Source organism: Lepidochelys kempii, chromosome 1 (genome assembly GCF_965140285.1).
Source record: "Lepidochelys kempii isolate rLepKem1 chromosome 1, rLepKem1.hap1, whole genome shotgun sequence".
In the NCBI taxonomy this organism is placed as follows: Eukaryota; Metazoa; Chordata; order Testudines; family Cheloniidae; genus Lepidochelys; species Lepidochelys kempii.
This window is the reverse complement of record NC_136380.1, coordinates 226,166,473-226,191,223: the sequence shown is the minus strand read 5'-3', so window position 1 is coordinate 226,191,223 and position 24,751 is coordinate 226,166,473. Positions and strand designations below refer to the sequence as shown.

Here is a 24,751-nt window from a genome sequence, read left to right as displayed (position 1 = left end):
CAATTTACTTCTTAGCTGTCTCTTCAGTGCAATACACAGAGTCAACTGTTTTATACAAAAGTAGCATAAAATGATTTCATGAACTTCAAGTCAATAAGGAGTGCATAGAAGGTCAGTATTTTACTAAAAATTTCAACCTTGTATTCTAAGTACAGTGTTCTTTTTTATTAGGTATTTTAAACAAAACAACATACTTCATAATGAAGTGCAATTAAGATATGTTGCTTGTATATAAAACTCACTGTAATTAAGAAGTTGTACCACATATTGCCACCTAAGAAGCATGCAGTAATATATATCTGGAGGCTTACACCATGTGTAATGTAGGAATCAGACAAATATTCATAATCACTTAGTACTGGAATGCCTGCTATTTTCTGTATTCATATTTTATTGACTATATATGAAGGAAGTGTGCTCCCGTGGATATGGCGTTGGACTTGAAAAGATGACTTGGGTACTGTTTTTGGTTATGCCACCAATATGCTGTTTCACTTGAAGCAAGTTACTTCATCTCTTTGAGCCTCAGATTCCCCATCTCAGAAATGGGGTACTGATACTTACCCTCCCTTTGTAAAGTACTTGAGATGTATAGATGAAAGTACTATATAATATTATTAATAAAAAATAACCCAGAACCCAAAAATCTACTGACAATCCATTGTCATCCTGTGGAAGATGGAACTCAGTATTGTCTTCTTGCCCATCTTTATGGGCAGCATTCACCCTCCTTTGCGCACTGGGACTTCCTTGACGTTTATACCACAGAGTGCAGTGCACTTCTGTAACTCCTTGGCTAAACCATGCCATCTTTGGCAAAGCGTACCATGGGGCTTCCTTGGTATTTTATGTCATTCACACTGGGAGTAGCTGTTTCACTCACCTAAAGGTAAAAGTGTTCTGGGGTTGAGACACTACATAATGCCATGGGCTGATCTGAAATTGGTCTGGGATGTCACCCAGTTTCCTTCCTGTGATCAGAAGCTTAAATATATCAACATTTTTTATTTTATTAAAATTCCAAAAATATTTTAAACAGTAAGATTCCTAATCAAAACCAGTTGAAATAAGGGATGGGCAGAATGGTTCACTCCGTTAGGCAATGGACTCAAGTTCAGGACACCTGGGTTCTACTCCTGGGATTGCTACTAACCTGTTGTGTGACCTAGGGCAAGTCACTTCACCTTTCTGTGCCTCATTTTCCCTTTCTATCTTCTGTCACTCTCTTCTCTGTTTAGACAAAATTTAGACTTTGGGCCAGGAGCTGTTCCTCACTATGTGTTCATATGCCCCTAGCAGGATTGAGCAGTGATTTCAGTTGGGGGTCTATAGGCACTACCATATAGAAATAATTAAAAATAACAATAATAATACATAACAAATTGAGAGTGAAAGCTGAACGGTGGGCGCTCCATTCATAACTTATCCAGTTTTGCTTATATAAGAAGTCTCAGTGTAAACTCTTAACCAGGCCATTAATACGTAAAGCTCCCACCACCTGCCAGTATTTTTACCACTAAGTTGTCTAACCCTCCTCAGAGCAGGTCTAAAAAACAAAGTGTTAAAAATGCAGCAGAGTTTAGGAGCTTCCTCTACATTCTCACACCCACTGTTGGAGTTGCACCCACGTTAACACAGTGGGCAACTGTTGCCAAAACCCTCTAGTGTAAATGCTGAAAAAGAATATTAGAGTATTACAATTTTCCTCAAGTGGCTTGATTATATAATGTCTAAATCAGTCTTAACTGTTGGGCCTTTATTTATAAAAATTAATCAGATCACATGTCAATAGCAAAGTAATTATAATGCAAAAATTACTGTATGAATCATATCTGTAGTTCCTTGAGCAGAAGCTACAATTTGGAGCAGAAAGAAAAAGAAAGCCTTGAACTAACATTATTAAAAATAAACATGAAGAATACTGTGTGAGAATAGCCTGTAACTTGAAATAAAACACACACACCATATCTACAGGTGGTAAAATTGGTTGTCAGTTCAAGCACCAAATAATTTGCATGATTAATTTCCAATGTTATTTAATGTGCTATGAGCTGATGGTTACAGCACTAGGAGATTTGTTATGTTTGAATTTTAACTGGTGATCAGACCAGCACAGTAAAATTATGAGTAACATGTTACTGCAGAAAACAAATTACTTTTTTCCTTTCAGCAAAAATATTAGTTAACAATATTTGTCATCATAAACAGTTTTTATTTCTTAACTGTATCTCAGTACCCATTTATCTAAATAAAATACAATCATGATGCAACAAAATTATTTGCAACTGCCCTAATGGAAAGTTTTCACAGAAATAACGTTTCTGATTCACAACAATTTACTTAAAGTAATTTTGGGACATTAATAATTTACAATGAGTAGATTGTCACTACATCAGTGCATTTTATTTAAATAACTTAATATTCTAAAAAGATGATTGGTTTTCTGAACTGTTGACCTTAATAACTGTTCCTAGTTATTGTGAAAAACCCCTTCGAGTCCTAAATTATCAAACCCTTGCTCAATGTCTTTCCAAAATAACCTGCACTAACTTTAACAGTAGTTTGCTAGTCTCAAATTTTCATTTGTTGCAGGACTCCTCCAATTATATTAACAATAAGAACCTCTTCACTTCTCTTTGTTGCAGCCCCTTACAAAGTCCGGAGTTTAAAATAGTGTAGAGATGTTGATTTACATGCTAAATTGTGATCTTGCTTTGGAAATTCCTCTGATGAAATTGTTTGGATGGCATTAGCATTTAGTGTACGCCAAAGGTGCCATTCCTGCAAAATAGCACAGATCCCTACCCCTCTCACTAGCAGATCCCACTGCAGAATCAAATGTTAAAGATCAGGAGTCAGATTACAGCCCCTGCTGTGGCCCCTTTACAACACTTGGGCTGCATAAAAGGGCTACAAAGTCCCTCAGGAGACTACCACCAGCAGAGAAGTGTAATAGCATCCCTACACTGTCTTCCTGCATGGTCCCGAGCATAGGAGTGGAGCTAAAGGTATGAGAAGACTGGACAAGGAGTAGCCAGATCATGGTGCTCCACAGCAATTCTGGATTTTGGAGCAGCTCATAAGAAGCTGGATATAAACTGAAGGCTCTAATTTTCATTGGGGGTCATAGCTGGTGCAGCCTGGAATTCAGGAGGCACAAAGATAAAGCCATCTTTGCCTCCTGAGAGTGCAGCACCAAATCTGACCCCAGATTTGTACCATTGCTGCTAGCTTCCCCGGGTTTCTCAATCCAGACCTCTTTTTCTCCTCTGTCTCCATGTGGTTGTTCCATGTGGTTGCATTTCCAATAAGAACATCTTAGCAACTGCATTTTGCGTGTAGATTTTGGCAGGGTGGGAATGTGGGTGTTGGGAAGGCCAGCGAGAAGAAGGGTACAGTACTGGAGACTAGAATATTAGCAATAGGGACTGAAAGAGGAGGATGGATCCTAGAAATGCCGTGAAAGAAAAATCTTCAGATTTGGATGCAGCCTGGAGCATGGGGTAAGGGATGATTTATAGAGAGCCTTCATCAACATTGGTTGAAATTCCCAATTACTTTTTCTAAAATATGATTTTCAGTGAAAAAGGAAACTTGAAAATTTTCAGTGAAAAGTTTTGTTAAAAAACCCCCAACATGCTGTTTTTATAAACTGTCTATAGAACTAGTTGACATTTTTTGACAATCAGTAACAGATAGGGAAGATGGTGGTATATTAAGCAATATCTAAAATGTGGGTAGGAAAGAGAGTTTGAGAGGTGAATTAAGCTTGAGCTGTAACAAGTTTGAACTGACATCAAACCATCCAGGAAGAGATGTCAGAGAGACAGGATGAAAGGAGGGAGACAGGTCAGGAGTGGACAGAGAGATTTGTGAGTTACCAGCATAGAGATGGAAATTAAAGTTACAGGAGAGCATAAGATCATCAAGAAAAAAATATGTTAAGAGTGAAAAAAGAGGGGTCAGGACAGTTCCCAACAGGACCTCTATGGAAAGCAGGAAGTTTGGTTTAAGCCTTAGGAGAGCTAGAATCAAAAAGATATGAGAGTGGTGGGACACCAAACTAAGAGGTTAGATTTCTTCCCCTAAATTTCTAAAAAACAAAGAAACATCAACCAGTGTTACTTCAAGTGAAATAAACCACTGAAATACCTGACCCCTTGGCGATAATCCTGCCTAGCCAAAACCTCAGAAAAATGCTTTCAATTTAGATAATGGAAGGTAATTTTTAACATTTTAAAGAAACTATTGCATTGTTTCGCATGAAAACAAGGCAAAATTCTCGTCTTCAGTCTAAACAATGCAGTCTTTTCCTTAAAATGTTAAAAATTACCTCCCATTACCGAAACTGAAAGCATGTTTCCAAGTAATTGACTACCTCCTTTGTCCTGCACTGAAACCAAAGCATTTATTATGGACTATAAATGGCAGTATTGATTGCCAAGTCTACTTAAAGGCAATTTCAGTTGGTAGAATTATAATCCATTATAAAATCCAGCATTTGAAAATTTCAACCTAAAAAATAAAAACACAAACACTTAACTGTCTCTAAATTTATTAAATGGCACATGCTATTTGTGATATCTCTGTGTCCTCCTTCCCCCACTTCCCATATTTTTAATCAAACCCTACTGCCCTTTCTTCGTGGTTCAGATGGTCTGTTCAGAGAAGTATAAAAAAGTTTGGCTATTTAGCTCAATCTGTTGAGTCTGCAAAATTATATTGGTAGTTCTCTGAGAACAGGCTCTTGGATGAGATTTTTGGTGCTGTCTGCTTCTGATGATGCTGGGAATACTGTGAGAGAGCCTGAATTGCCTTTCTCATGGTATTCAGTCAGTTCTGTTTTCTTGTCCTTTCTAGAACCAAGAAGTGAATTATCGGTGAAATATATGGCCTGTGATGATCATAATGACCCTTTCTGGTCTTAAAAATCAATGAAAGTACAGTGTTATGAAAACAAGACAGAATTGAAATGGAACACTGGCATAAAGAATAAAACTGGTTGAAATTTCCTAAGTTTTCAGTTATTTTCATCAAAAAATTTATTTTCAATGAAAAGGGACACCTGACATTTTTGAATCAAAAGTTTTGTTTAAAAAATTGTTTTTACACCCAATTATGGGGCTATTTAGAAATGTTTGGACAATGAAAAACTTTTGACCAAATTTTTAAAAAGACAGTAAAAATTTTTGAAAAATGCCCTTAGCATTTCTTATTGATTTTTTTGACTACCTGTAATTAACATTTATTCAGACTCAAAATGTCAGGCTGAGATTGAGTTTCGGGTGCTGTTTCTATTATTTTATTACAGCCAGTTTAACTATTTCTAGTCATTCACTACCTCATTGCGCAGAAGACTATTGTGCACACTCTTGTAGAAAGGATATTGATGTGGTAAAAAGAGTATATTATGGAAATCAGCACCAAGGATGATAAAGGCTCTTCAATATTTTAATTATGAGGGGAAGTTAAGAAATTAAGTTTATTCTTCAAGGGCCTCTCTGCATTCCCATTAATAGAATTCATTCCTCTGGCGTTGAGCTGTGGAACTGTATACAAAAGTCAGGTTCACTGGGGAGAGCGTGCAGTAGCACACTTGTACTTGGATGACATAATCAATTCAGACTACATAAGGGAGTGCACTCCTCTTCTATTCACTAGGCTCGATATCAGGCCTGAGATCCACCTCTCCGAAGCAAAATAGCATTAGCAGCTAAAATTAACATCAGCAGCATTCCCGCCCGGCATGGTCCTGCACTGCAAGCTTCATCTAGACAGTCTGCAGCAGTACTGCAATCTCTGTCGGCACTGCCATTGGCACTGCAGCCTCCTTTCGCACCTTTAAAGTCGACACCGTAACCAAAAGGCAGATTTCCAGATCTCTGCCTGTTGCTGCTCTGGTGCAAAAGAAGAGTACGTGTTCCAGAGAGTCCAAGAAGGAGAAGAGGAGGAAGCATCACTCTGCATTTCTGCCACTGGCACGTGTTTGGGGACTCCTTACTGGTTTCAGTGTCACCTTTGGCACTCAAACCTCAAGTCAGTCTCTGTTGCTTAATTATATAGATACCTGACCAGTGCTAATACCTCTGACACAGTCGATTTCTCCTCTTATCAGAGAACACCGCCCCTCCATTGACACTATTAACATTGCCTCTGTTGCTTGACTCTATGCAGTGATATTCACCTCTGGTTTCAAACCAAAATATCCCAGAGGAACACTGGATCCCCTCAGAAGTGGCCATGAAGGTTCCACCAGCCGAATCTGGAGATCCCATTTGGCTTCCTTAACCAAAGACTCCACTGGAAATGGAAAGATATTACGCAGGGCCTTCTTCAGTTATTTATGCAACCCTGAATTTGGGAGTCCATAATCTCTCTGACATACTGCCAAACCTGACACAGTGATATTGTCTTTGGCACCAGCATTAATATACGACACCTCAGATTAAGTGGTGAGAGAGATGGTCACTGGTATAGCTCTGACTACAAACATGATGCCTGGCTTCAAACTGAGTCAGAAGCCAATTAAGGGCCTAACTTTTGAGGGCTCTGGCCTCTTTAGTGGTAAGGCAGATGATGCTGGAAAAGATCAAGACTAAGGGCTTATCTACATGGGATGTAACTGTATGGCGAGCCAGAGTGTGGATCTATAGTGAACTAGCTTGCTGTGAAGTAACATCCTGTGTGGACACTGCTACACAGCAGTGAATGTTCCAGAGTGCCGCTTTGACACATTGCTGTTTGAAATGGTAGTTCATCAATGGGCACTTTGGAACTTTCCATGCACTGTAGCAGTGTCCACATGGGATGTTACTGCACAGCAAACCAGTGTGTTGCAAAGTCACACCCTGGCTTGTCATGTAATAACATCCTGTCTAGACAAGCCCATAGAGCCTACCAATTTGCATCTGCTGCTAATGTTTATGCTGGTTATTGAATATGGATTAACACAATGCGACAGTGATACATATGGCCTAAAATGGAACAATTCAAGGCTATTTGATCTAGACTTTGCTGACGGCATCGCTCTTATCAATGAAGACGCCAACGGACTACAAAAATGCACAGACCAGGTAAAAGAAGTAATAGAGAAGATAGGTTTGAGATACAATGCAAAGAAATGTAAAGTCATGTTAATGGTGACTACAGGACAGAAATCAAAACTGAAGAAGAGAAACTGGAGAAGGTGGACAATTTTACGTATCTTGACAATTTTATGTGTCATCATCAGCCAAGATGATACTAGTTCCGAGGAAATAAGGAAAAGAATTGGGAAGGCAAACACTGTATTTGGAAGACTCAAAAACATCTGGCAACTCAAAACATCTCCATCAAGACAAAACTGAACATGTACAAAACAATTGTTACCGCCATCATAACATATAGCAGTGAGACATGGCAACTTACCAAGAAAGATACACAAAAGCTGGATGTAATTAATCACAAATGTCTGAGGAGAATATTGGGAGTAACATATAGAGGAAGACTAATGAAGAAGTCAGAAAAATGACTGGACAAGGCACCCTCTCACAAATAATCCACAAAAGAAGACATCAGAGGCTGGGACATGTGCTGAGAATGGAAAAAGAACACTTACCAAATACTGCCCTTGAATGGAAGCCAGAAAATGCCAGAAGAAAAAGAGGAAGGCCACGAATAACATGGAAACGAACAATTCTGAACAACATCAACATGAAATGGGAAGATTTGGAGAGAAGGGCAGTTGACAGGCAAGGATGGCAAATGTGTAGCCCAATGTGCAGCAAAGCATGGGATGGACTAAGGACTAATTAAAAGCCATATTACACAACCTTTTGGTTTCAGAGATAGTCTCCCACTGCTCAACAACAGCAGAGTATCCAACCTGAGAGGCGATATGATCCTCCACCCTCTTCTAAAATGGCTCCTGTAAAAAGTACACAATATAGAAGTAGGATCCCTCACCATATGTTAGCCTTGCCATTAGCTCCCAAACATCAGTTTTGACAGGATGCTTCAGAGCCATATACTTCTCTCACTGCATTTCAGTTCTGATCTCTCTTTCCTCTTCAACATCTGGTATGAGATTATTTTTGATCACTGGGTGTTAGATATCATCAGGGATGGTTACTTGATCCAATATCACAGAAGGCCCCCTCAATTTCACAGTTTCTCTCATTATAAACTCCTGTTGGAGGTGATAGGCTTCCTTCTTTTAAAGGGTTCTGTAGAGGAGATTCCTCAGCAACACCAGCAAATAGATTTTACACCAGATGTTTCCTAATATCCAAGAAGGGAAACAGTCTGAGACCCATCCTGGACCTCAGAAACACCAAGAGATAATAGAAATAATAGATAGAAATTTCCAAAGGACATTATCCTGGCCTATTCCCTTGATCCTCAGAGTCCTTTTGGGAAATGAGACCAGACAGAGCCAATGTTAACCTGATAACACCAATGCAGCGCCAACAGCACTGGTACGTAGGGTTGCCAGTTTTGGTTAGACGTATTCCTGAAGGTTTCCTCACGTGACGTACTCTTTAATTCCTGGAGACTCCAGGACAATCCTGGAGGATTAGCAACCCTTCTGGTACACCAGTCTCCTCCAGTTGTTCAGCCAGTCCACCTTCTGCTGCTTCCAGACCTCGTCTCCCAGCGACAAGAGAGGATTCTTCCTCCCAACCCAGAGACACTTCATCTGGCCCTGAGCTCTTCTGAAAATCTGTCCCCTTTTGTCTTGCCCAAGATCATACAGAAATTCTGTTGCAGAGGCAGGGAATGAATCCAGATCCTGGGTCCTAGTGCCTTAACGCAAAACCAGTCTTTTTTTTTTAAAGAAGCAAGACTTTGTTTGAGAGGGAAGGAAACAGCTCAAACAGAAATAGGAAGCTACTGTGTTTGTGGAGGGGAGCAATGAGAACAGTAGAGAGGTTGAAAGAGAATAGGAAAATGCCATGAGCACCTGGTGGTCAGTAGTGAAAGATAGGAGCTGCTAAAGGGGATATCAGAAATATCTGAGAGCTGCCAAAGGGTGAAATTACTATATAATAGTGAACGGCAGTTGGGCAAAAAGAAGTGAATTGTTGGGGTAATAGCCATCAGAAAATGTCAAGACACCAGAAAAAAGTAAGCACCAGAGGGACACTGGAGTTGGCCATAAATGACCATGCTTCTCATGTGCATGAGAAGGGGCATTGGAGGCTATTTTTGTCAGCCAAAATAGAAATGGATTAAAATTTCAGTTTGGTAAAACATTGTTTTTATCAAAATAAATATAATTACAAAATAGTAATCAAAATTAATCTTTTAAAATCATTGACTTCATGGGCATGCATGGGAATTCCCAATATCATAGTCAGAACTGATACAATATTAGAAATATTTTAGCAAAGTGGAGGCGTAAGTAATTCTGTCTATTAGGATTCTTTCTTGCCAGTGCTTGCGGTGTTTCAGACAGGTTAAAGCTGAGTGGTTTTCTCATTCTTGGAACTGACGCACAGCATTTCTATTATGTCTTATTAAATGCTCTGTCAAGTTTGAAAATCTGCAAACTAAAATAAAAGCAATGCCAAGAGAAAGAGGCATTAATACATTTCAATACAATTAATACACTTCCAGCTTGTTCATATGATGAGAGCTGGGGGAGGAGTGGGGAGGAACCAAAGTTCAACGTATTAAATAATGTTGTTTTGGTACTTTATGTGGTTGAAATCAGAAGAAAAAGTCAAATTAATAGAAAAATCCCTGTGTTTTTGTTATGAACACAAAACAAAGATTGATTTGCTAATATGGTTGACAGACTTTGTATATATTTGCAGAAGTTCAGCCTAAAACAGAAATCACATGATGCACTCTTTTTCCATCTTCATTACACAACAAAGGGTAACAGTCATTCTGTAGCATCTTGTGAGTGTAATTTCACCACAAGACACCTTCCTAAGAAAGGTGAGCATTATTCAATTTTGCAGATAGGAGAGCAGAGGTGCGGAAAGAATGACTTGATCAAAATATGAGTCTGTGGCAGAATTGGGATAAGAACCCAACAGTCCTGACACCCAGCTACTCTTCTAATGATGAATAGAATATTTTACAGCAAAGAAGAGTGCAAGTCATGTTGTTTATACATACTATAGCAGGCATCTCATTCGATATATTTTGAAAATGCAGAAGAAGAAATTCTGTTATTCTATGCATCTAGTTGTCCCAAATCAAAGTCCCCACTGCAAACACCTTTCAGTCTAAATGGACAAGAGAGAAAGGGAAGGATAAACGAATGTATACATTTCTATGGGAGTACCAGTGGTGGGTGTGTGGGTGTAAATACCAGTCAGTGGAACTTAAACACATGATCAAAGTTAAGCACATGCTTAGGTGCTGTCCTGAATAAGGATGGAGTTAAACATGTGCTTTAATGCTTTCCTGCCATATTAACTGGGAAGGGGTTGTTTCTACAGTGATCTTCTGCATCTGTGCCCCTTTTACCAAAAATGTAATGTACAGTACAGTATTTAAAACCTACTAAAATCTCAGATGATTTAAACAGTGCCCATCTTCTCTATAAATAAACAATATCTGACCTGTGTACTCTGGACGACTATCAAAGACCCTGGCAGGACATCAGACAGTCACTTAATATAACTTTCCAGCCATTTGTGGAACTCTGTCTCAGTGTCACTGGGAAACAGAGTTGGAGATGACAGTCTGGATTTTCATTCTCCTTCTGGAAGCCATTTCAGTTATGCAGTATGTTATCTATCTTTCTGTACATTTATAGCTTAAGGAATTATTTACAGATGAAAATAGTCCTGGATAAAGCAGAGATGGATGTAGAATAAAGGAGACGTTATAGCTCTAACATTGCTTTAAGTTTTTGAAATTAAATTTACTTTTAATAGCCTTCATTTTCTGTGAAAATGGTAGAAATAATAAATATAGGGATAAAATTATCGCTTAGTAAAATGCTGTGTAGGATGCATAATAAAATATTTACATGAACTGGCAAATATCATTTAAACAGTTTTTGTCATGTTAAAATTGTACATTAAAACAAAAAAAATCCCTTTCTATTTACTGTGTTACTAACAACCTCTTAAATTATTAAAACTGAAAGTATTTTTATTTAACATTAGATTTTTTTTCATTATGTACTATGTGTTTTATTTTTGCATTTCTTTCGGCTTGACTGATTAAAATAGAATGGAATAGACTCCGTTTTGTTTATAGTTTCTAGGCATATCACTTTCAGCTACTCATGCATATTAAAATTCTACAGTGTCCACAAACATTGTAGGAATATGTTTATTTTTTTTAATCCTTTTTTATGTGAGATTCAGGTCTCAGTTACATGGGAGTAAACTGAGAGCAATATTACTGAAGTCAATGAGCCCAATTGTCAGTGAGCCTGAAATATTTTCAATTTTGCTGTTATGCTAGTTTTACACGATATTAGCTCTTTGGCTTTGATGAACGTACATCTGTTTTACACTGGTATAATTAAAGAGAATTCGGCTCAACAGAGTTAAGTAGGCATAAGTCCCAGTTGAGAAGTGAATCAGTACCCACTGTTTGTTATTTATTCATGGTAATATTTCTTATTGATAGGGCCCTACCAAAACCACGGTCCATTTTGGGCAATTTCATGGTCATAGGATTTTAAAAATCATAAATTTCATGATTTCAGATATTTAAATCTGAAATTTCACGGTGTTGTAACTCTAGGGGTCCTGGCCCAAAAAGGAGTTGTGGGGATGCGGAGGGTTGGCAAGGTACTGCTGCCCTTACCTCTGCTGGTGATGACACTGCCTTCAGAACTGGGCAGCTGGAGAGGGGCAGCTGCTGACTGGGAGCCCAACTCTGAAGTCAGCAGCCTCCCAGAAGTAAGGATGGCATGGTATTGCTACCCTTACTTCTGCTGTTCTGCTTTCAGAGCTGGGTCATTGGCCAGCAGCCATCGCTCTCCGGCCATCCAGCTCTGAAGACAGCAGTGCAGAAGTAAGAGTGGCATAGTATGGTATTGCCACCTTTACTTCTGCACTGCTGCTGGCAGGTTACTGCCCTCAGGGTTGGGTCCCTGGCCAGTAGCCACCGCTTTCCAGCCACCCAACTCTGAAGGCAGGTCAGAAGTAAGGGTGGCAATACTATGACTCCCCTACAATAATCTTGTAACACACACACACACACACTCCCGTTATGGGTTGGGTCCACCGTTTGTAAAACACTAGTCTCCCCCCCCCCCCCCCGTAAAATCTGTATAGTATAAGGTAAAAGTACACAAAAGATCAGATTTCATGGTCCATGACACGTTTTTCACAGCTGTGAATTTGGTAGGACCTGACTTATTGGTTTTAAATTTTGTGTAATTCAGCCTAGGACTTTAAGCTGGGTATTGCTTTCTTGAGCCTCTAAGAGAGAGAGGAAGAGAGGAGAAGGCAATTTGATTGACTTTCAGGATGCAGACCAGTATGAAGGCTAACATGGCTGGTTGCTGTTAGTGGTAGGATTGGAAGTTGTTTTAGAGATGGGGCATGGTCATGGCAGTGACTTCATTTGGTTACTGACCCCTTTTTAGAGAACTATCATGGTGACGAGCCAGGGAGGGCCACTGAGACATCAGTGGGGCTACTTGCATGCGTAACTTTACTCACTTGCCTAAGCATTTTAAGAACCAAGTTCTTAGTATTATTGGTGAGATAAAGTAAAAGCATTTAACTATGCATGAAATGTGGGCCTCATCCTTTCAAGACTGGAATTCCACACGTATAGTGACAGAGTCAGGAGTAGAATTTAGGGGTCGCTGACTCCCAGTTGCATGTGCAGTCCCCTAGTCCACATTGACACATCCTCTGCAAATATATTGATGATGGTGCATATAATAAAATATCTGTAAATTCAATGTAATGCCCTATTAAATATAGCTGAATGTTTCAAGTAAAAGCAACAGGCAGCACAAACTAATAAAGATGCTGATTTTGTTGTAAATGGAATTTTATTTGTAATTTTGAAAGTCACTGGCCTTTGGACACTTTTATTTTGCTCAATTTACTGTACATACATAGCACAATATATTTGTTGAGTCATCTTATTTAACAGACTCTGACTCTTTAAATGTCTTTTCCTCCCTATCTCCATTTTTCTTTTCTGGCTTTCTTCCTTCGTACACATATAGTGGGATACCAAAGGAATTTGCACTTTGGGAGATTGATTTTTTTTTTAATAAGGATTGCGTAAAGGAAATCAGAAATTGAAAACTGATTTAAGATTTTGTCTTAGGCTTTAGCAGTTATTACACTGTTTTGCTGTTGAATTAATTCATTTGTAGTGGGAAATTACAATTGAAACAAAACCTCATTTTATTCGTGTGTGATATTGAAGTGTTTTTCAAGAGGATGAATTGGCTTGTGTTTTTCTGAGAGTTTCTGGGCAGTATATTGTTGGCCAGCTGATTGCAAGTTCTGGAAAGAATAATTCTCCTACAGAACCAGGACAGAGTGTTGCTTTGGTGAGTGGTTTTCATGCAAATTGAATTTATTTTTTTTTAGAATCATAGAAGATTAGGGTTGGAAGAGACCTAAGAAAGTCATCTAGTCCAATCCCCTGCTCAAAGCAAGATCAACACCAACTAAATCATCCCAGCCAAGGCTTTGTCAAGCCAGACCTTAAAAACCTTTAAGGATGGAAATTCCACCACCTCCCTAGGTAACTCATTCCAGTGCTTCATCATCTTCCTGCTGAAATAGTTTTTCCTAATATCCAACCTAGACCTCCCCCACTGCAACTTGAGACCATTGCTTCTTGTTCTGTCTCTTCTGTTTTCTTGCAGCTACTGGGTATCCTGTGTAGGGCTACAATTATATGGATATATTTTGTGAGCACTAATAGTTCTGATGGAATTAGACTCGATAAATGCTACCATTATTTTACTATGATATAGTGACACGTTACCCAGGTTATACTCTCAAGGCAGTGCACTGTACTTCCAGTGAAGAAGCACTTACATGGCCTGGAGAAAATAATGAGAACATATTTAAATGGGATGCCTCCTTGATAAACTTGTATTGCCTGGGAAAAAATTAAACTGACCAAGAAATTCAGTTAATTCTTTTGCAGATGTATGCTTTGGCACAAAATTAACAGCATATGAGAACTAAAAGGACACTGACCACTTGATTTTTTCCCCCATATGGAATAATTAAAAGATCAGATTTCTAATGTTTGTACCCTTTAAATAGCATGATCTGTTTTGCTTTGTTTTTCCTATCGTGGAGTAACCTGACAGGAAAAAGTGCTGTCAAGTGTACAAAGTGAACTAACTGAAACAATAGAGAAGTTTCCCCAGCACAACCATCAATAACTTCTTCTTATGATGGTAATCTCAGGGATTATTTGTAACCATAATAGATGCAGTTTTTTGAGGCAGAAAGGAGATATTTTGCTTCAGCAATATCCCTTTGTCTGCTATGCTGAAAGGACAGGAGACATTTGACATGGGTTTAATCAGGCCGCAACTTTATTAGTAGATGTCTGGGACTACCCTGCAGATAACAGTGTACAGTTCAGGTAACCTCATGTTTATTCCATTATTACCTGGGGGGCTTTGACCAGCTCCCTCTCTTTTTCCATCCAGGTCCCTCCAGCAAATCCATTGCCAGGACCTTACCATACCTGGGGTGGGGGGCTTCCACCAACCCCCTCTTTTTCCCTCCAGGTCCCTCCAACAATTCCATTGCCAGGATTTACAATCCACCCCGCCCCTTGTAGAAGGGTTAAGGTGGGCTGTAAGAATGGGGGGTTGGCTCCCTGCCGTACCAATCATAGGAGTCCCCAATTGCCCCCCGTTCATTCCTTTAATGAACACCTCTTTTTAAGTCCTTTTCCAAGCCATTTATCTGGTCACTGTAACCTTCCCTGTGGAGTACCTGTATTGGACATCCGCCCCAAGGAGGTGACAGCAATTAGCTTGGCTGCCTCCTACCCACAACCAGTTGGGTTCCAGACATCTCCTAATGCCAACTTTTATATCCGTTAAAACATGACAGCAGCTAAGTTGAACAGATGAACCCCATCCTCCCAAAACAACTCTGCTGCCCCATATACTATGCCAGGGAAGTGAAATTACTGCCCCTCCTATGGTCCCGAGGTTTTTGGCCACCTCTCTGTTGACATACTCCTTGCTTTGTCCACGCTGTGAGCGGGGGAGGAGGGGTCACGGTTCCCTGCCAGACCCTGTACTGAAGCATATCTGACCAAACAATGTCAACTTCTGGAAAAAGTTCAAGGATTAGTCCGGAGTCCCACCTTGCTCTTAGTTCCACCCCTTTAAGCATTCCCAAATTGTTTCCCCCAAGATGCACCACGATTATATCTGGTGGCCACTGACTGGCCCGCACAGCATATGGCAGCGGTATTAGTTGATTCCATGACATACCCCTCCTAGCATGCCAGCTGAGTACTGCTTTACCACCAAAGCCCAGCTGCAAACCCTCGGGCAATCTGGACATGTGCCTGTGGGCCCAAAAGATAGTACTGTGCCCGCAGATCCACACCACCGTCTGTATGGCTGGTCGTCCAACATCTGTAATGATATTACAACAAATTAATGCTGCCCTGATTCTGAATGAGTGGGACCAAATTCATGGGCTGACTGCCCCCAACCTCATCAGTCCCCATCTCAACACAGTAACAAAATGATGTGCTGTGAGGGGACTCCTGTCACGGTGCATCAAAAGGGGGCCTTCCCTCTTCGGCTGTATCACCCTGTAGGCCTTCAAATCCTGAATGGGGCTGACCCCAGGCTCACCATCCTCCCAGATTCACCCCGGCTGACTTGATCCATCTTTGACCTTCGCAAGTGTAATATCACTGAATACTCATGCCATTGTACATCATGCAGTTCCAAAGCCTTTCCCATAGAGTCCCTACAGGACCCAGGTACTAGCTCACTGATCCTGAAAACACTAAAAATTGCTATTAAGAATGCTGCTCTGAACAAGGACACCTCCTGTCGACTATGACATACAGTGCCAAGGATCTGCACGAGATCCCTGAGCATGTAAACTGTGATGGGATGACTAGAATCCACCCTGGGGCCAACGGTACGTGACCACCAAACCAAAAACCATCAAACTAAAAAAACCACTGCAAGGATCAGGATAACCATTTAGCCTACTGACAAATGTAATGGCAGAAAGGCAATTTGAGATTGTGGAGGATGCCGGTTGACAGGTTGCCAAGGACAGCATGTACCACAGAACCTGTTCCTCTGTAATGGGCCATATTGTGACCGGCCTTCCTGATCCTAAAATTCCATAAAATCATTAAAACTTCTCTCATAGCTCTGCCACGTGCATGGAGCAACCAATCTTCACACCACAGTGACAGCCGTTCTACATCCAGGTTCCATAGCGCTAGTGGCATCTGCCTGGGTTCCTGCCTGGCTCCTGGTGCCAGCTCCAGAAATCTGTAGACCTGAAAATGAGACAAGACATCTGCTATGCCATCAATCCCAGAGAGATTATGAAGCAATGTAAATTCCTTGGAGCCTTTTGTGCTGCTTGAAGCTCACCCCTTGAACCAGCTTGCATTTTGTCACCCACGCCCCGTTCATACAGGGCCTAACCTGCAGGTGGCATTTGTTCTACCCTGTGTCCTGTTGCACCACTGTGGCAGGAGTGTGCTGTATGAGAACCAAAACATGTTTTGCAAGCATGCCTGAACGTACAGATTCTGCAAAAAACAACTGCTATGATTAAATGCATGCCCTTGAATGTATCGTATGCCAGCATAGCTAAGGAAGGCAGCCTTAGCAAAACCCTGTCCCTTGGCTGTCCCCAGCCATTGGAAGAACTTTGTTAGCCTGTAGCAGCCATGCAATATCATGCATCTGCTTACTGGGGTGTGTCTCACCCCCCACCCCCCAGATGAGCTGAGACAGTTTCTGGTTAGCCCATTTGATACCCCATCAGATCCATACCCCAGTGGTTGTTTTTTTTTCCTTTTTTTAAGGCTCAGACGAACCACTAGGGCCCACAATCCACATCTTAACAGAAAGCACATCTGACTTCATTGTTTGCTAGGAGAGGTAAATTAGTACAACATTTTTCATTCATTGGCCATTTGTCTCTTTAGTACTTAATCGAAATCCATTTACCATTGTCACTGTGTTACCAGTAAGGTACAGTTGTAAAGGCAGGCTGTCACCTTAACAAAGACAATTCCATGATTCATATTACTGAAGATTAATACAGCAAATTACACATCATCTTGCTTTGTATGTATGTGCATAGATAGATAAATACACATTAGGACCTGTTTACAGTAAATTGTGATATAGTGAAACTCTGTATAGTGAAGTGGAGAGAAATGCCTAATGTATTTTATTGCACTGCACTACACACAGATTGCAATTTCAATTATAGTGATATTCTACTTAGGGTGAAGATATTCTGTGAAATAAAAACTTGCTCTCTGTAGGTGTGGATGTGGGCATACTGTATATACACTGACACATACTTTAGGAGGAGCAAGAAGGTGATGACAATTAATCTTCTGGAAGACAAGTTTTCTGTGTGTGAGCGAGAGTAAGGATATGTCTTATGGTGGTGTGGGTGTGTGTGTGGGAGTTTATACAGTGGCCAAAACATTTTTATTGGTATTAAAAGCTTGAAATTTTATTCCACCATAGCATAAGCTGGTTTGTTGCTATGGGCTTACTTGGGGAAGCTGAGCATTTGTTTATTTACAATATTTTTGTTTAAAATAAAAGAGCATAGAGGTATTTGGATTTTGTGGTACATCATCATACAAATAATTATATATAGTTTGTAAACCAAAATATAAGAGGAAAAGAAAACAGAGTAGACTTTGGCCTGCTTAACTTGACAGTGTAATAGTTTATTCACAGGTTACTACTTCGTGATAGTCCCTACGTATATTTCACTAGGGCTATGCATGTGCTCCATGTGCCTGATATTAGAGAATTCTAGCACATAGTGTCCATTGGTCCGCACCTACACACTTGCTCTTCTTGTGGTCCGTGCCAAAATTGTAAGAGGTAGTGTGCACCAACGCCTCTCCAGTTCCTTCTTACCGCTGCCTGGCCTGATTTGGAATCTCCGGTGTCCGGAACTGATCCTCCTCCTATTTGAGTACTGCTTGTCAGACACCCACAGTAGAATACACATAAGGAGCGGCACACAAAAAAAAATGAAGTTATTGATCCTTCATAACTGGAGTTCTTGTATTCCTGCCTTGTATTCCACTACCCACCCTCCTTCCTCTCTGCTTTGGACCTCTCTGATTCGTGGTAAGAGAAGGAACTAGAGAGGCATCTATCTGCAGCACCCCGTATACTCCCAGCACAGAGCACAGGGAGAGCAAGGGCGCAGGCACGGATCAATGGACACTAGAATTCTCTGATCTCATGCACATGGCGAGATAGAGACCACGCATTTTGAAATACTCCAGTTACGAAGGGTAAGTAGCTTCCCTTTTTGAAGAGGGATTGAATGTGTCTGAAACAACATTTGGAATGTGTATTTCATTTTGAAGAGTAAATACTATTTCTCTCTCTTAAAACAAGTGCCATAGAGCACTCTGTGAAAGATATTTCATTATTTATAGCCGTGCCACACCATACCTGCCCACAGGCCACTGACAGTCTGGGAAAGGTATGTCCCATGTTCTCTGAGAAAGAGGGTAATTTTAGTAACACCCCACTCCTGATCATCCGTCTCATAACTATCCTGGGGTGCATTTTTAGTGCAATGCCTGCAGAAATAGCCAAAGTTTTATATATTTGGTGCCTGCTGCAGCAGCTGTTTAATGAAATCTATAGTGTGTATATAGTAGTATCACATGAACTAAGACCCAATTTCGCATTCAGTCACAGGATTGTAACTCCTATTGACTTTGAGGGCAGAATTTGGCAAATTATATGTGATTTTAATGGTGGAGAATATCTACTGAACTTTTGTGGAACTTTTTTGCTGATTTTGCTGATGTTGTATTAAACAATTACAACAATGCTATTTAATGTATTTCTTTAGTACTGTTCTAAGTCTTGCTTTTAAAAACTATATATACATACATAAACGGAGGGATAGGTAAGAATGAGTTGCTGTGGGCTTATTTACATCTGGTTATTCAAAATGACAGACCTCATGAAACACTCTTTAATAACTCACACCTGAGGAGGGACACAAAAAACATGTGGTTAATACGTACAGTGTATTGATGATATATTAAAGAGCTCTCTTTTTTCTGCCAAAAAAGCTCTGCATATCATTAGTAGGAATTGGAAGTCACACAGTTTCCAAAGCAATAAATGCATATCAAACACCATCTGATAACTGTATTTTGCTTTTAATTAAAAGGTCTGTTTAAACACGTTGGGCCAATTTCGCTGCTGACGTACACATCTCCACTCTAGGTGTGCAACTTGTTTGTATCAGCAGCAAATTTGGCACATTTTGTAAAGTTCTGAAGGAATGTCACTCCTGCACATAACTCTCATGTGTGAAGAATCAGAAAATGTGTTTCTGTAGCACTTTCTTAAGGTATACAAAGTGAGAGTTTAATCACTAAAGGGGTAAAAGTGTTACATCCTGGATAAATTTACACACAAGACAATCAGAGACTTCCATTAAAGGTTTTTGGCACCAACTCTTACCTTCCAGCAAATGTTTTCTAAAGGTAGTTTGCCATACTTAAGTTGTTTATGATATAAAGAACCATTATTATAACAGAAGTGTGAACATGTCCTTATTTAACATGTGTAGTCCTAGTTTCCTGTGACTAAAGCAACCTTAGCAACAATTTTGCAACAGGAGAGGAGGTAGGTTGATTTCTTCTCACTTCGGTTACAATGATACATAGTGTTCAGTGTGGTTATAATTACTCTATCATGGCTAGAATCAGATTTTGCAACCCAGTGGTGGAATATTAAATGTGTTTGCACCATAACAGCTGAGTTTTAATCATTACTAGGAAGGAATTTGATACATGATCATTTCCAGAGTACAAAGTATAGTGTATAATCTATTGTTTAAGTTTTGAAAGGGGTATGATCCTCTTTTCCCAACAGTTCATTATTCACATCCCATGATATGTGATTTCCTTATTTTAAACACTTTTGATACATCACTTGAAAACCTAGAAACTAATTGATCATGAAAAATAGAATGTGAAACTAACATCATTATATGAGACCCTGTTCTGTACCCTTTCTACAGAATCTTCAGTTCCTGGGCATGGAACAGTTGTTGAATTGTTGATCATATTCCACTGTCAAATCAATTAATTCTTTATGGAATATATACGATAATGATGGACCTCACTTATTAAAAATTATGGGGGCAGATTTAGTCCATTATGTCAAGCATATATTGTAGAAGATGATCCAGCATTTTGGGCTGGAGTCCCATCTGATCTTACCACATCAGCACATTTGGGCCACGTTGGTACTTGCATCAGGGCATTACATTTGGATGGGAATCTTCCAAACAACACTGAGGTGTGGTAAAAATGCTGTAGATAATTCTGACAGTGGCATTCTTCCTTTTGGGGAAAGTTTTGTGAAGTATTAACAGTGAAATTCAGAAACAACAAAATTTAACATTTTGTTTCAAATTCATGAAAGGGGACCAATTTTGGCAGCTTTTCATTTGAAAATAGGATAGAAATCAAAATGTGGGTGGAATCTAAACTCTGATGCTTCTGGGCATGTATTAACCTTTAAGGGAGGAGGGGGTCGAATTTTTTGGCAGTTATTCTAAACTGCCTACACTTACTTGCACCTTCCACTGAATTATCTGGTACTGGCTTTATCAGAGACAGGATATTATATAAGGGGGATGACCGGTGTGATCAAGAGTGTCAATTCTTATGTTCCTATAGACATAGAGGATAAAGTAACTTTGAGAAAAAATCTCTCTTTTGATTTTAGGCCCTCTGAAGTTGTACCAACCAGAATCTACTCTCAACTACCTTGGGCATGTGCCTGCTCTGGTGTCACAGATAACAAGAAAGGGATCAATGCTGCAGCATAGATCTGGAGGAGAGCGGGAAACAACTGGGAAACTGATTTTTCATTAAAAACAGACTTTTCTACTTTATTAAAGGTAAGGCATTCTTTAAATTTTTTTTTTTAATCAATAGTCAACTGTTCACATTTTGATCAATGTTCATTCTTTTGATAGAATAGAGAATCAAACCCAGTACAGTCCTGCAGAGTACAGTTAGCTACAATATGCTGGTGTAGTCTAAACTTCTGTAAAGCTTTGAAGTCCATTAGTGTTGCATTCTCTTTTTAATTTGGTACTGTGCACCACTCTTCTCATGCTACTTGCTTTCAGATCTACATTCTTTCACAGTTAACTATTTCCATTTTTCAGTTACAACATCCTTCTTGTTAAACCTGCATTACACAGCTTGTCAGGACGAAGATTCTTGTGTTAGAGATCAATTGAATAATGTCTACTATTTGAGGAGTCTCTTGTCGTTTTGTCTGTAGCGTTAACAGTCATACATTGATTGAATGGAACAGTATGTATGCAAATAACACAAGTCCCAAGGCATGCTTAGTCCTTGCATATCCACAATTTAAATATGGGTTGCAGGCTTTTAATCTGTTTCAAAAGATTGGCTTTTTAACATGGTATCTATTTGTTATATAATTCTGTGAGTACTTAAATCTGTTATTATTTTGTGTCTCATACTAGCTTGTATCTGCTTATTTCACTCAGAACTTAAGAGTTGCTTAGTTTGAATTGAAGGAAAACTAACAGCATAATATATTTAAGGTGGAAATCTGAGGCCAAACTTTTCATGTATACCAGGGGTAAACTTGGATCCCTAGTCTGTACTTTTCAGAGAGATTGTTTCAATGTATATACAAATAATTTGTTCTTGTATTCAGAAAACAATTTCTAAAGTGAAAAGTATGCTGTATTATGGAGCATGGGTTCTCATCAAAATTTTTTTATTTCCAGTATTCTAAAGACTATGATGAGACAAAAGCTGTTCTTTTAGATTAGTGGCTAGAGCAGGGAGCTTGGAGTCAGAACTCCCGATGAGTCATATGAACAACTCTCTGAACCTCATTTGCCATTCTGTAGAATTGGTATAACAATACCTATCTCACAGAGATTCTGTGAAGCATAGTTAATGTACAAAAGCTTTGTGATCCACACATGAAAGGTGCTGTGCATGGATTGTTGCGGTACTAACTAGGCTGGGCTAAATCATCATGGAATACCATGGTACTGACAGTCATAGGACCAAAGTTTGGCTTTCAGGGTTTATAGACTGACTAATCCTTGAGGCTAGAAAAACCTCTTTGGCTGTTCATTTGTTGTCCTCCTTGTGTGGCCACTCTCCAAGACAGTCCCACAGGGCCCTGTCCTTGGCCCCCTCTTTTTCAATCTCTACAGCCTTTCTCTAGGTGATAGTGTGTACTCACATTGCTTCAGTTACCATTTTACACCAGTGACTAAAAAATCTACCTCTCCACTGCTGATCTGTCCCACTCCGTACAATCCATTCTTCTTACATCTCCTTCTGGAGGTCTCCTTGTCAACTAAAATTTGACATGGCTTCAACTTAACTCTCACTTCATCTCAAACCCTCCTGGCTTCCCCATTTTGTCTGTCAGTGTCAACAGCGCCACCATCCTCCCTGATAAAAACATTAGGGTGACCAGAGTCCCAATTTTATAGGGACAGTCATGATTTTGGGTCTTTTTCTTATATAGGCTCCTATTGCCCCCCACCCCCTGTCCTGATTTTTCACATTAGCTGTCTGGTCACCCTAAAAAAACATAGACTGTGGCTCATCTTTCACTCCTACCTTTTTTGCCCACACAGACATGTTGTGTAGAAATCTTGCCACTCCTTCCCGATGACATTTCTCAGATCCAATCTTTGCTCTCTTTCCACATCTAAAACACTCATAATCTTTTATCTTGAGTACTGAGGCTCCTCCTCATTGTCCTCAACCCTGATTGGGCCTTTTGGACTCTACCACAGTAGTACAAATAATAAAGAAAGAATTCACATTAACTGCTACGTCTTACCACTACCATGTGTATAAAATCCTTAAGGGACACATTGTATCTGGTGTAGTGGAAGTGGTAGAATCTCCTTCCTTAGAAGTTTTTAAGGTCAAACTTGACAAAGCCCTGGCTGGGATAATTTAATTGGGGATTGGTTCTGCTTTGAGCAGGGGGTTGGACTAGATGACCTCCTGAGGTCCCTTCCAACCCTGATATTCTATGATTCTATGGGAGGGGAGAGGACACATAGCATGTAACCCTTCTCACCTGATCTGTGGCCCAGGGCAGGGGCCAGACACAATTCTAGTCCTTATGCTCACCATGTGTAAAGGTTGCTCAGAGCTAGTACTGACTGTTGCAATAGCCTCCTCAAAGAAGGTTCCTACCACCTAGCCCATTAACCAGTAGAGCTGGCCACACTCGAGAGGAAACATTCTTTGTGCTGTGCAAAGATGTCCACATGTTGCACCCTGCTCCCTTAAAGCCTCTGAAGGCATCATGCCTACCTTAGCACAGTGCTTCCTGGAACTGCCAAAGGGTGCAAGGTATCTCAGCATCCACTGTACTATGGGATGTGCCAAGAAAAGCATAGTCTACCCTTGCTAAATGCGAGCACATTTCATTTTTAAATGAAATGGCTAATCCATCAAAGAAGGGTAAATTGTAGCTCAGTGTGGCTAGGCTGGCTGCATGCTCTCTGTAACATCAGATTCCACGCTGAGTTGGGCTGGTTGACCCTTTGCTGCTGTGTGAGAGGTGCAGCCCTTTGGATGAGTTTTGGTGTCAAGTTTCCTCCTGGCATCTCCAGGGGCTGTCCACACAGACTCTAAAGATCCGGTGACATTTCTCCAAAAGAGTAGGAGATAATGCTAGTGTCCTGGCACGCAAGTCTCTTGAGGCATGTTTTACAGGAGAAAATGTAGCTAATGTATAAGTGTTTAATCATTGTCGTTTTCTCTTAACTCCTATCTCTGAACATTAAAGAACCAATAAACTCAGAAAAGGTCATAGTTTCTTAAATAAAGTTGCCTCCTTACAAATGAGATAATACGTTATGAAACCCCCTTCCCTCACACATACACATATGTGCTGGTTTCTGGGGTAAACTTAATATACTGTACATCTTTCCTGACCTTCTCAAATGCATGCAAATGGAGAGTGATTGCAGACCAGTATAAATAATGTGATCAGCTCTTACCCTCCATGTACTTGCTCCAGGTTTCTTGTCTGTCTTCATTCCCCTCCTTTTTTGCACCATTCCTCTAGCACTGGTCTCTTCTCTGTGCCCTGCCATGGAATCTCACCACTGTTGGTGCAAGAGGCATGTCCTCTGCAACAGCTACCCTGCATCTCACTGCCTCATTGACTCTTCATTTCTGCTCAAGTCTCTGAAAACATGTTTTCTTCCTTGCCCATCATTTCTTAATTTCTCTGTCCCTCTGGGTAAAATTCACTCTTGTGCAAAGAGCAGCCCTACATATGTCCCATTTTGTTGCTGAAGATATTGGAGAATCTGACAACTAAACTTGAGGCAAAAACTGACCTATAATAATCCTGTATAGTCCTTTTAAAGCACAGCAGTACCAAAAGGGTTTCAGCAGAAAAGAGGTTAAAAGAGAACTCCTGTGAAATTCAATATTACATTCTTTTTTTAAAAAACATGAGTTAATGTTTACACTGAAGGTTCTTTTCTGACTACAGGCTGAACAAGGAAGGAAACAAAAC

At 40.0% G+C, this 24,751-nt stretch overlaps 1 long non-coding RNA gene across 2 annotated transcripts in view; it reads left to right on the top strand.

Annotated features, from left to right (window-relative positions):
• LOC144929531 (uncharacterized) overlaps positions 1–24,751 on the top strand; it is a 365,984-nt gene that overhangs the window by 301,565 nt on the left and 39,668 nt on the right. For both annotated transcript variants that reach the window (XR_013634810.1, XR_013634811.1), the window contains exon 6: positions 20,921–21,095. This is a non-coding gene — a long non-coding RNA (uncharacterized LOC144929531). The remainder of the gene's footprint in view (positions 1–20,920; positions 21,096–24,751) is intronic.